General features: G+C 47.4%; 1 protein-coding gene across 1 annotated transcript in view; it reads right to left on the bottom strand.

The window, feature by feature from the left end:
• Positions 1 to 12,070, bottom strand: part of SLC7A14 (solute carrier family 7 member 14) — a 107,762-nt gene that overhangs the window by 36,339 nt on the left and 59,353 nt on the right. The window lies entirely within an intron of this gene.

Here is a 12,070-nt window from a genome sequence, read left to right as displayed (position 1 = left end):
AAATTCCCAGTTGTTATGCATGTCTGTTGTGTTCCTTTGTGGTCAGATATCCTGAGTGGATGCAGACAGTGGATTTCAGTACAGTCCCCATCCTTGATAGCACCAGGGTTATATTATAAATAGCATCCATCCCTTCAGCCTTTACATATTACAGAAGGTGATCCTTGTTTGAGGATGATGATTCTAGCAATCTGAAAATGCTGTACTGTGTTGAGGAGTTACAGAAAAATGCAAATATAAATAAAGTACTAGTTACTGACAAGCACATTTAACACATGCAGAAGGTAATTCAACAAACATTTTAGATTGGTTGGCAGAGTGCTAACGGCTGGCAATGAGAAAGACATATGACACACACTCCAGCCTCAAGGGCAGATAGGCCAGAAAGTCAGCCCGCGTGGGCGGCTGCACGAGCTTAGCAATGTATGGGAGCTGTGAGAGTAGAGACGAAAGACACATGCTTAGCTCCTTGTATGCGGAGGAGTTAATTGGACTTAGAAGGTGGGACATGAGGCAGAGACATGGTGGAGAGAGACAGGATGAAGTATTGGGTGGAAGGGAGTGTGCATGGGTGTGTGAGGAGGAGATGATGGGCAAGCAGTAGCCCTGTGTTTTCCAAAGGTGGTCCAGGGTGCACATCCACCAGAATCAACTACTGAATCCCAATTTCCAGAGATTGGAAGCAGGACCCTGCACTTCAACAAGCTACCCAGGCAATGTTAATGCTCACTTAGATCTGAAAAACACTGGAATATTGCCTCATTCTGTGATGCAGTGAGAGGTGGAGTTAGAAACACATTGAGAATACACCAAACTTCTGGGAGCTGGAAGAGTTTCCAATTTTGTATTAGGCAGTCTGTGCCGGGGGCCAGTGCGTGGGACAACCAGTTGGAGGACAGACATAGGACAGCTTGGAGAAGACACACCAGGAGTGGGATGTGGGAGGACGTAGGAGGGAACTCAAAGCAACTTTACCTTCAGTCTCAATTTTGTTAAGGGCCAACCCTGAGGTTCTCTCATCACAAACCAGGGAACAATAGTTCACTCTTTTGTGAATAAAGAGAGCAGCCTTCTTCTCCTTTTCAAGGGGGTGAGTCAATGCAAGGAAGCAAAAACAGAGATGTCAAAAGCAATGACACAATCCATGATTCAAGGTGATGTCATCTCTGTCTCACCCTCAGTGGCATCAGCTGACAAGACGTCCCTGTGGATGGAGCACTAGGTTCCTACCTCAAGCCCACCCCTGTGTATTCCACTTCCTTATTTGTGAAATAAAAATATTAAACCAGGGACTGTCTCAAGGATCTCCCGATTCTGACGCTCAAAGACTCTAGCCGTTGTATCGAATCTTGCTGGCTTTGCTGACAAATAAATTGAGCATAAACTAAACTCTTAGGTCAGTCACTGCGTTGTCCTATATTATGGAGTTGCTCTCGGTGAAGCCGTTTGTCCCGTGTGACATGAGCCAGGCTGCTGCTCAGTTTGAGTTCCTGTGTGAGTCCTCCTCCCCCTGCTTTGCAAAAGAATTTTCCACCTCCTTCCTTGATGTCAGGCCGCCAGCTGTTAGCTCCCCTGGCCCTCACTTGGTTTGCTTACCTTGGGCAGTCAGACCACCTCTTTTGTAAATTGCTGCTTCTAACCCTGGATGTTTAAATTGTCAGAGCGAGTCTATAATTAAGAGGAAGTGGTCTCTGCAGAAAGGCCGGAAGAGCTCTTGCACAGAGAAATGTCTGCATGGAGGAGGAGGTCCCGAGGATGTGTTCTCGGATGCCGCAGCACTGCTGTGTTCCCTCTGAGTCGGCACAGACTTGGTTGCTCTTTTAGTGCTGTGTGGGGAAGCACTAGGTGACCGCTAACGTCTCTTTGGTGTAGGATCTGCAGTTTCCTTCAATAATTCCTAGGTCCCACGAGCTTACTCTCTCCACCTGTGTTTACTCCTGATCCTGTAGAAGGTTTGAAGTAGATTTTTTCCCCATTGAGGTTTTTGAAACAGGCATCCGTTTGATTGCAAATTTAATTTGGAGGGCTGGTATTGTGGAATTTGTGCAATCAAATGTTCTCTCCATAATATTTCATCTGCCAAATTTAATTTAAAAGTACTCAGCGTGCCCCTGAGGCCTAGTGGCTAAAGGTAATTAGGGAATAGCCACATCCCCATCGGTCTTGTTAAGGGACCAGCCCCTTGCTGTCCTAAGTGTGAGGAAGAGGTCCTGGCCGTGCCTGGTATCAGGGGCCTTCAGACTCTGAGGCCTCCATTTCTCAGGGTCCCCTGGCATCCTGATGGCAGTTTAGGGAGAACAATGGGAAATCAGCCACTAACCATCTAAGGCAATTATGCTTCAAGAACTCACTCTTTCAGACACACTGTAAGGGATTTTGTAGTATTTTCAAATCCTTCTGATTCGTTTATATGCAGGAATCCAGGATTTTGGTGGGCACTAGAGATTATTTAAGTTGGTTTTGAAGCCCAGTGGTGAGAACTGAGTGTTTAGAAGCCCAATATCCTGGAAAATATTGTCATTCATTCACTAATTTTGAAATATCTGGTATGCCAGTGAGATAGAGTAAGGGCATCTTTCTAATTTCATTAAGAAATAAAAGGCATAGGGCAGGAAAGCTGGGTTTCTATTTCAGATTCTCTAGGATCTGAGTGTCTAAGAGCAGCTTACCTACCCTCATGGGGTGAAATGAGGAGGCAAAATTTAAGTGACTGGAAAGGTCACATGACTTCTAGTTCTCATTCCTAAGTAGTAAAAGATGCATTACAAAGGATTTACCACTGAAAGTGGATTTGTGTGAGCCAGGGAGAATAATTGTTCCAAACGAGAGATCCATGTCTAAATAATCTGTGCTTCATTTGATCATCCGTTTTAAGTTGTGCCCAAGAGTTACTTCTTAATCATACTTGCCGTATGCTATTTTATCACAGTGATTTCTGCATCTCCTGGTTACCCGCCAAGTGATTGGAGAGGTGCAGATTCCAGAAGTATAACCCAGTAGCTGGAGAGTCACTGGGCCACGACATGAGCATGTAGACGGCCGTCAGTGAGTGACTGCACGCTGCCACCACGTGATGGAAATGTCCCCATTGTCGTGGTTCAGAGACAGAAAGTCTAGGTCCTTGAGAAACAGGAGGCATTGATCTCAGCAGGGCTGCAGGAAGAGGGGCGGCTCACGGCCCTTTCTGATCAGCCACCCTTTCAATGTATTACACACATAATCCTTATGCACAGCCTGTCAAATTCCTGGTGTTTTACTTCTAAACCCAGAGCTCTTGGTGGCTAAATGCCACAACTACTACTGCATGCACCAGCAAAAAGCAGTCAAACTCGGAGAGTACTTAATGTTGAAAAGAGGCCTGGGACAAGGCACCTGGAGATTCTCTAATTTGAGATAAGCCCTATTAATTTCCTCTTGTGGATGCCGGCTAATGTGTGACTTCAGGAAAAGGGAAAGATATGACCTTTGTCAGCGTGGCTATCTTTCCAAGTCAGACTCCATGGTTCTATCGGCCAAGGGGAAGAAGAGCCAGCCTTAGGTCTGCAGCGCCCAGGGATCCTCCACACCACACTCAACTTTCCAGACTGGGCTTAGCGCAGTGCAGCCCAACAGCAAAATCACCACCGCCTGCTTCTCCTCCTCTGATTCCACCGTCCGCAGCCGGCCCTTGCTCTCTGTTTATCCTTGAAGTCCTAGGAGGCAAAGACTGTGCACCCTAAGAGGGCGCGGAGAAGGAAAACCCAGCAGAGAGGGGCAAAATGTGGAGAAGGCTTCTTCAGTCTGGAGCTGGGCTCCCGTTTCTCGCCTCATTCCAACAAAGAAAGCCACCAGATAAGTAATCCTTCTAAATAAGTTTACTTCCACCTGGAGGATTAAACCTAGTGGTTATTCACACTCGAATGCTAATTCCAGTTTGTCATTAGCATGTAGCTTACCTCCCCTCGCCTAATTCCCTAACCTACTTATCAATTAGCTTAGCAATTTCCTAAGTAACTTCTGACTTCTTAATTTCTTCCCTCTACGCCACACACATTGTGAAGTGCCTACTAAATCAGGCACTGCCACGAAGGCAGAGACACGAGCAGTAAGCAAATCCGAGTTCCTGATCAGGAAGCACCTATATTCTAATCAGGAGGAGTTCCATCAGCAGTTGATTCTACAAGGTCGGCCTGGCCGAGGAGTTTCAGGTGTTCTCAGAGCCCTGGGAAGGAGGGGAGGGTGGACCTTTGGTTGTGAGGGAAGTAGGGAGGAAGCAGGGGGCCTGGGGGCTTTGCAGCTGCATCTTGCGGGGTGAGCTGGCTTCACCAGTCAGAAAATAATGAGGGAAAGGGTGGTTTCCGGCCTCGGAGGAACTATCGGTGAATTCCTCCCAGTGATACCGAATTCCAGCGGCATGTACCGGGGCAACCCCATCACTGTAGGCTGCTCGAAGCTGAGAAAAACCTCCCCAGTCCCTGCTGTCCTCTGCCATGCTCGTGATTAGCCAAGAAGATTGAGGGTTTCGTTTCCAGAAAGCGGCCTGCCAGGTGCTCTCTGGCTCCCACCTCACCATGGCTGTGTCTTCTACCTCAGCCAACTCAGTCACTCTGCCTCTGGTCAGCGAAGCCCCGGCCATTTTTACAAATGTGTCTTGGAGAACCATGAAGTGTCTGGGAATGCCTGCTTTCCTTTGTGTCTACACAGAGACTTGGGTTTTCTCTGCCAGAGCTGCTCCAGGAGGGCGACAAGGGCTGCCCACGTGTCGGGGTGGGGCAGCATCAGGGGTGGATGGCGCCATTGCTCACTGAACCCGACAGGGCTCCTGCTGAAGTTGGGTGGGAAACAGGGAGCTGTCGAGGCCCCCAAACCACAGCACCAGTATCTTAACCCATAAACAGGAAGGGAAGAAACGCCCCTTCTGGCCAGGAAGCCACTCCAATAGAGATCAAGGGGGCTTGGTAATTTGTTGATAAATGGAAACAACCGATCTGTTTACTGTCTCCTCTAGATCTCCCTCTATGAGAGTATTTTAGAGATTACTGGAGGGTCCACTTCCGTAATACGGTGAATTGAAGTACTATGTGGTCATGCAACTGCTGATTTTCAACATGTATTTATTCAATTTATTTGATAGAGAGGAAGGGAGGGAGAGACAAAAAAGAGGAGAGAGGGAGAGAGAGAAATCTCCCAGCCACTGGTTCATTCTTTAAGTGCCCCCAACAGCTGGGGCTGGGCCAGGCTGAAGCCACGAACCCAGAACTCAATCCAGGTCTCCCACATAGGTGACAGGGACCCAACTACTTGAGCCATCTTTGGCTGCCCCCCAGGGTGCATATTAGCAGGAAGCTTGAATCAGAAGTGGAGGTGGGACTCAAACCCAGGCATTCCCATAGGGGATGAGGGCGTTCCAACTGGCAGCCTAACCCTCTGCACCCTAAGAATATGTGTATCTATGTATAGATCCTATTAACTTTTCAGGCATTTCCTATTTCAGGATAAATTCAATAATAGCCTTCGGCTATACTTATTTATCTGTGCCTTTGTTTATAAATGCCACAGCTTATAATTTTTTGGACTTCTAAGAAAATAAACGATGTAATGAATTTTGCTTATATGTCAAGGGTAGATTCACACATGCTCCTTTGAAAACATTTCTAAGAATGTGTTAATGACCAGAGCCCTCATAGGGTGGAATACTACAAACACAGCTAAAAGCACTTGATGTTTTCATTGGTGGCAATGCCTCTTTCAGGAAGCCACTGATAAAAGTTAAGGGAGTCACTGTTGTGGGTACTGCAAGTCCCTTGTACAAAATTGAGCAAAAGCCGTCTGGGCCATTGCATTCATTAGGGGCTGCCAAGCTCCTACAGGGGGCCGTGGGGAGGAACAACAGCCCTGGCCCGTCAGGTGTGTGTGGAAACTGCAGCCCACTTTACCAAGCACACGTCACATTTCAGTGCTCACCGCCCAGCAGCTGGCGACCCTCACTCCTCACAATACATATGCAATATTTATGCCTCACAGAAGGCCAGGCCCACTGGAGTCTTCAGGGCAGAGGAGAGAGGAGGAGGGAGGTGCCAGTGGTCAGTGTTTGTATCAAAGAAGGGGGCAGAACCAGAGGCAGAGGCTGCCCCCATTCCCAAAAGATTCTCTCCTGAGAATCCTCAATGCTGAGTCTCTGGCCTGCTCTTCTCCCCCTGTCCAAGCTGGAGAAAAGTGTGGAAGGCGCCTTTCTCACTAGCGGTCTCTTGTGCCTTTGGGGGACATGAAGATTTCCTGGGTCTCCCCTCCGCGGGCATCTGCTGAGAGGGCCCACTCCCGGGAGCCCCATCTTGCCCGCTGCTCCGTGGGCAGGCTGTCCCCTGCAGCGCTCAGTAATTCCACGTGGGCTGGGCTTGCTTCTCCACACCCATGCCGAGCCCTCTGTCTCCCAGCTCTGCAGCAGGAGCCCCCGCCACGCTGAGCCTGGAGCAGGTGGCCAACCCCTCCCATGGTCCCGCCAGGTGCTCTTTCCTGCACTGTCCACTCTACCAGCTGCGACAGAAGATGTAAAAGCAGCCCAGGCTTTCCCGAGTTTGCTGGAGGAAGCTGGTTTTCATTATCAGCACTTTGAGAAACTCGCAGATTCCTATTAAAATGTGCTCACCTTCTCTGACTTGGTAACTGACATCCTTCCTACAGGGCTGTCAATCAGGCCCTGGATAGAAGAGCTGCATGAACTTTGCAACTCTTTCTCCTCATTGCTGGCAGGTGTCACGGAGGCATCGAGCTCAGAAGTCATTTTCCTGACCTGATTTGCAGAGGTTTGGATCTATGCAAGTGCTCTCCTGATCAATAGACTAGAATCCCAGGAAGGGTGCAGGTTTCCTGGATTCATTCAATTCTCTTTGGGGAGATTTTAAATGTTGGGGGGTGTGTCTGCAGGAAGCAGCATGGGGGCCATGTGTCTGGAGACAGGCAGAGCTGGAGACGCCCACTTTGTGTCGACCACCTGTCATTCTAAAGTCACCTAACCTCTCTGAGACTCTGTGTTGTCATCTGCAAAGCGAGTATAACTGCATTTATTTGGGCGAGTTTGTTGAAAGGACTGTAAGGACGTCGCTCAGCGAGCGCCAGACACATGGGAAGCTGTCAGGAGTGTCACTGTCATGGTGACTCTTAGAGGACACCAACATGCACCCAGCCAGGGACTGAGAAGGCTGCAATGAGGTGATGGGTGCACAGTGCCTGGTGCACAGTGCTTGCCCAATAATAACAATAATAATGAAAGTAGAGGCTGACTTTGAGAACTTGCTAACTCGTATCTTGGAGACTCTAACCCAGAGGTAGCTGCTCTCAGTAGCAAGGCTTTGACATCCGGCCATGTATTTGGATAATATTTGGGAGAGCACCTTTTCCAGCTCTGAGGACTGGTGTGCTGCTGTTTGTTCATCTTCACAATTCCGCCCCACCCTCTAAATAGTCCCGCCTCTTCCACCCCGCAGAGTGGCTAAAAGCAGTCCTCAGGGGTGTTCTGCGGAACAAACAAATGTGTTTGTGGACAGAGTAAGTCATCTTTGATCACCGAGAGGGTGACCAAGGACCAAGCTTCCTGGTTCACCTCGCAAGCCTGACTTCAGTTGGAGAAAGGCAAAGTGTTTGTTGCTCGGAAAACTAAAACGAGGGCACTCGTCAGACTATGTAATTTCTGAAACTTTAGAAATCTTTCCTTGGTCATGCAAATCCCAGCCAAGATGAAGAGTGCAATAGGAAGACTGCCTGAGCTTTGAGAAGGCCTGCAGAGCCAGCCCTGGGAGGAGGCGGGGGCCTTGGCGGCTCACAGGAAAGGCACCGACTCCAGAGAGCTCTGTGCCCCTTGCCACCACCCCAGGGACTCTGTTATCACGGGCTCCCCTGATGGCAGATTGCAAGCTGGCAAAGAGCAAATGAGGATGGCAGGAGACACAGATTCAAAACTCCAAAGCTACACCACAAGCCAAGAGCACCAAGAGACACACTACTCTGTGTGATCTTTCTATACTGCCGTTTACATACGACTGATGAGGACTGATTGCAATTATTAATTGACATCTAATGAGCAAGATTTGGGGCTTGAAGACCTCAGGGAGCTGGATGCTGGGCTGGAAGAGTGTGAGTGTTGGAGCTCGGCAGTCTTAGAGCTGAGTTCCAGCTCCACACGAAGCAGCTGTCAGATCGTCAGGAAGTTCCTAGCCTCCGGCGCGCTGGGTCCTCACCCGGAGCAGACCTCAAGTCAGGCAGCTGTCCGCTGGGTGGGTGAGGCTGGGGAGCAGGTGCCGTCTGAAAACACCCTTTGCACTCACAGGTGAGTTTGGTGCCTCTTGTGGTGGTTAGGGCTGGCCCTCTTTGCCACGGTTCCCTGCATGAACTTTTCTACTCACACCTTTTGTCACCAGAACTGTGTTGTAAAATCCATTTTCTTAATAACATTGATGTAGTTCCAAAGCCTTCTCATTTATCACGTGTCTTTTCTTGGTTAGAAAGAACATTTCTCCCTGCCCCTGTGTGTCCTTCATCCACCCACACCCAAATACTCCTCCACCTTATCTTCCTTGCCACCTGCACCATCTGGGACCAGGGCCTTATAACCCCTTGCCTGTTTTATACAATACTGCACAAGCAGGTTTCCACTTCCATTCTCTCTCCACTGTGTTACTAAGGTACGTACCTGGTCATTTCACTGCATTTCTGTATTTTACAAAAAAGATTTATTTACTTATTTGATAGGCAGAGTGATGGGGCCAGGGGAGAGAGAGAAATATTCCATCTGCTGGTTGTTCACTCCCCAAATGGCTGTAGCAGCTAGGGCTGGGCCAGGCTGAAGCCAGGAGTCTGGAACTCCTTCTTGGTCTCCCACAGTGGTGGCAAGGACCCAAGTATTTGGACTGTCTTCTGCTGCTTTTCCAGGCACATTGGCAGGGAGCTGGATCAGAAGTGGAGCAGCCAGGACTTGAACTAGTGCTCTGATATGGGATGCAGCATCACACGTGGCAGCTTCAGTCACCGCGCAATGATGGCCCTGACCCTGAACTTCTCAGTGCCTACAAAATCATATCAAATCTTCCTGGCTTGGCCCCCAAATCCCTCTCCCAAGAAACCTCTTTGTTAAGTGAATTATCTTGAAGTACTATTTGGTTGGGGGAAGATAATCTTTGGAGAATGGCCAGGATGAACTTGGAGAGTGATATAAACTGGTTGAGATATGGACAAGAGTTTAAAGAACTTAACAGTAAAGAGACTAGGAAGAAACAGAGGTTGGCAAAGAAAGGCTGCCCACAGTGGGTCTGGGGGCTGGAGGCAAGAAGAGAGGGTTGGTGGGTACCCCCAACGGCAGTGAGAACTGCAGTGTCTATACTCAGGTGTAGGCTTGCTGTCTGCTGGGGCTGTCTGTGTTCTAGACCCTAGCTCTGGCCCAGACTTTCCAGAAGATCCACATACACACAACCTTGCCTTACCTACACCTGAGGAGAGGAAGGGGTGGGTGGGGTCAAGCTTTCTGATGAGGTGATGAACAGCAGGCTTCAGATGGTGAGTGTAGCGTGAGACAGAGACTCTGTGCAAGCAGAAATTTTGAGCTGGAAGAACCTGGAAGAACCTGGAGAAAGGTGAGCTTCACAACTCCCCGGATGGATATTGAGGGGGACTGTAGATTTGCTAGTAGCACACTGACTGGGGATCAGAGCCAATGTTAATGCTCTCAGAACAAACTGACCTCAGCAAACTGGAGGGCTTAGGGGTTCTTCATCCATTACAGATGTGGAAGTGACAGCTGATTTTCCCTTTATTTCCTATCAACAGAATCTCTGTGATACAGGGGTTGGCCATGCACCCAGTGGGAAGACTTCTGAGCCTCCCTGGCTGTGGCCAGGTGTCCAGGTTTTGGCCATTGTAAATGGAAGTTGTAGGAAAGGATTCCCGAGACAGCTTCTTAAGAAGGGCAGCGAGGTGGGAATGGCCTGTGTCAACCTCCCCTTTTTCCTCCTGTCTTCATGCACACTTGCCAACAAGTGCCCTGACAGCCATCTTGGTCTTGATGTCCCCATTGCAGGTGGAAGCCCGGCCGTGTGTCTGGATGGTAAAGCGGAGAAGTCTCCTGAGGGTGAGTTCCCAGACTAAGGAGCCACATTGGCAGTCTCCCTCCTGATTTCTTTTACACAGAGAAATGGAGTTATCCCTGCTTTTTGGTTTCCTGTAGTCTGCTCTTGAATCTAATCTGCCAGCAGCAGAATAGCAGATTGAACAGTGAGCTCTGGAGTCAGACTCCTGTCTCTCCACGTCTGGCTCCATCATCTCTTACGCAGGAGCTGGAAGCAAGTTCCCAAACCTTCCAGAAATCTCAGCTTTCTCACCTGTGATATGAATAGGCTTCAACAAGCTCACGGAAGATGAAGACTATGGAAAGATGCATGGATTTCAAATTTTTTTGTTCCAAAATAATCTTATCTTTTAATCCCATTTCCCATGAATTTTTTAAAGTTCTCTTGTAGGTAATAATTGATGTCACACACAGTGTTATTAGGGTTAAGTAGAACAGTGTGTTAAGCACTTGCAAGTCTTTTGGTACACAGTAAGTGCTAAATAAATGGTACTGCTGCTACTGTTACTATTATTACTACTATTATTACTGTATTTACTCATTAGATTTTGTTTTCATCTCCATTGATAAGCAACAGGGCCTGCAGGAGAGGCAATTTCTAGTGTATTTGTGGTACCGCCCTAGGGACTGGTATATTGTGGGAACCCAATACATTTTTACTGAACCGTATCCTATTCCATATTTGCCAACCGTTTCCTATAGGCATATGATAAAAATTGCTGGTGTTTTGCACGAGGCAAGGGATAGGTGCTGTGGAGGCATACTGTCTCTTAATCTTCATTGGGATATGAGCTTGAAGGGTGATGGTAGAAAGTGCATGAGCTTTGGAGCCATTCAGGCCTATATTCTGTGTATGGTTTATTTTTTAATAATAGGAACAGAGAACTGGACATAAACCCAGGAAAAATGTCAAACCTGCCATTCTACTACCATTCAAGTTCATCAAAGCCTCCTGGGGCTTTACATGGTCGAGTGTCTGGCATGATGGCTTTGCTTTGTTTCATTGCCAGCCAGCTACATCAGAGAGCCCCCTTTGAACCACCCTGCCTCCACCCCTTGGCCTGGAGGCAGGAACATGGAAGAAAAAGCTATTTCCTGTATGTGGACTATACAAAAGGTCTTTTTGTTTTGTTTTTAGGTTTGTATGGGCATGGTGTCAGGTTGTGGCCCACTGAACTATTCCAGAGTAGATCAAACCTTCCCGACAAAGGGTAAAGGTTGCAGCACAAACTGCTTCTTGGGATGTTTCCCTGCACTTGTGACAGGGCTGTGGGCGATTACAGTGTTGGGACAGAACTGTTAGGTGGATCTTTGGTCTTGTCAAATTAGAAAGAAAATAGTGCTGTCTCTCTGTGAATCAGATCTGTTTCATGTTATAAGCTGATTTTTATAGCTTAGAGAACGCTGCAAAAAGGCTTCAAAAAATCTCCTAAGATTCTTTACTCTAAATAGTTTCTCTTTTAACATATGTTTCCTTGCAGCAGAAGGTAGATTATGGCAGTAGCAGAAGGTAGATTTAAGTTTCTGAAGTGTAGCAGTACTCAGCTCTGGTTGTATATTAGAATTTCCTGGGAAACTTAAAAAACAAACAACCAAACAACCAACCAACCAAACAAAAAATAATCCCTGAGCTCTATCCCAGTTCAATTGAATTATAAACTGTGGGGATAGAGCCTGGACATAAGCAAATTTCAAAAGAAATAAACAGAAGTTAAAAGAAAATTAAAATAAGAGCCATGAACTGGGAGAAAGTATTTGCAAAAACATGCATCTGATAGAAGACTGGTAACTAGAATATATAAAGAATTTTTAAAAATTAATAAGAAAATAAAGAACTTAATTAAAAAATGGGCAGAAGGTTTAAATAGGCATGTCATCAAGGAAGACATACGAATGGCAAATAAACACATGAAAAAGATGCTTAGTGTCATTAATAAAGAGGGAACTTTAAGTTAAAACCACATTGAGATATTAGCA

Source organism: Oryctolagus cuniculus, chromosome 4 (assembly GCF_964237555.1).
Source record: "Oryctolagus cuniculus chromosome 4, mOryCun1.1, whole genome shotgun sequence".
Classification (NCBI taxonomy): Eukaryota; Metazoa; Chordata; class Mammalia; order Lagomorpha; family Leporidae; genus Oryctolagus; species Oryctolagus cuniculus.
Note: the sequence above shows the minus strand (reverse complement) of the source record. Positions and strands in the feature narration are given on the sequence as shown.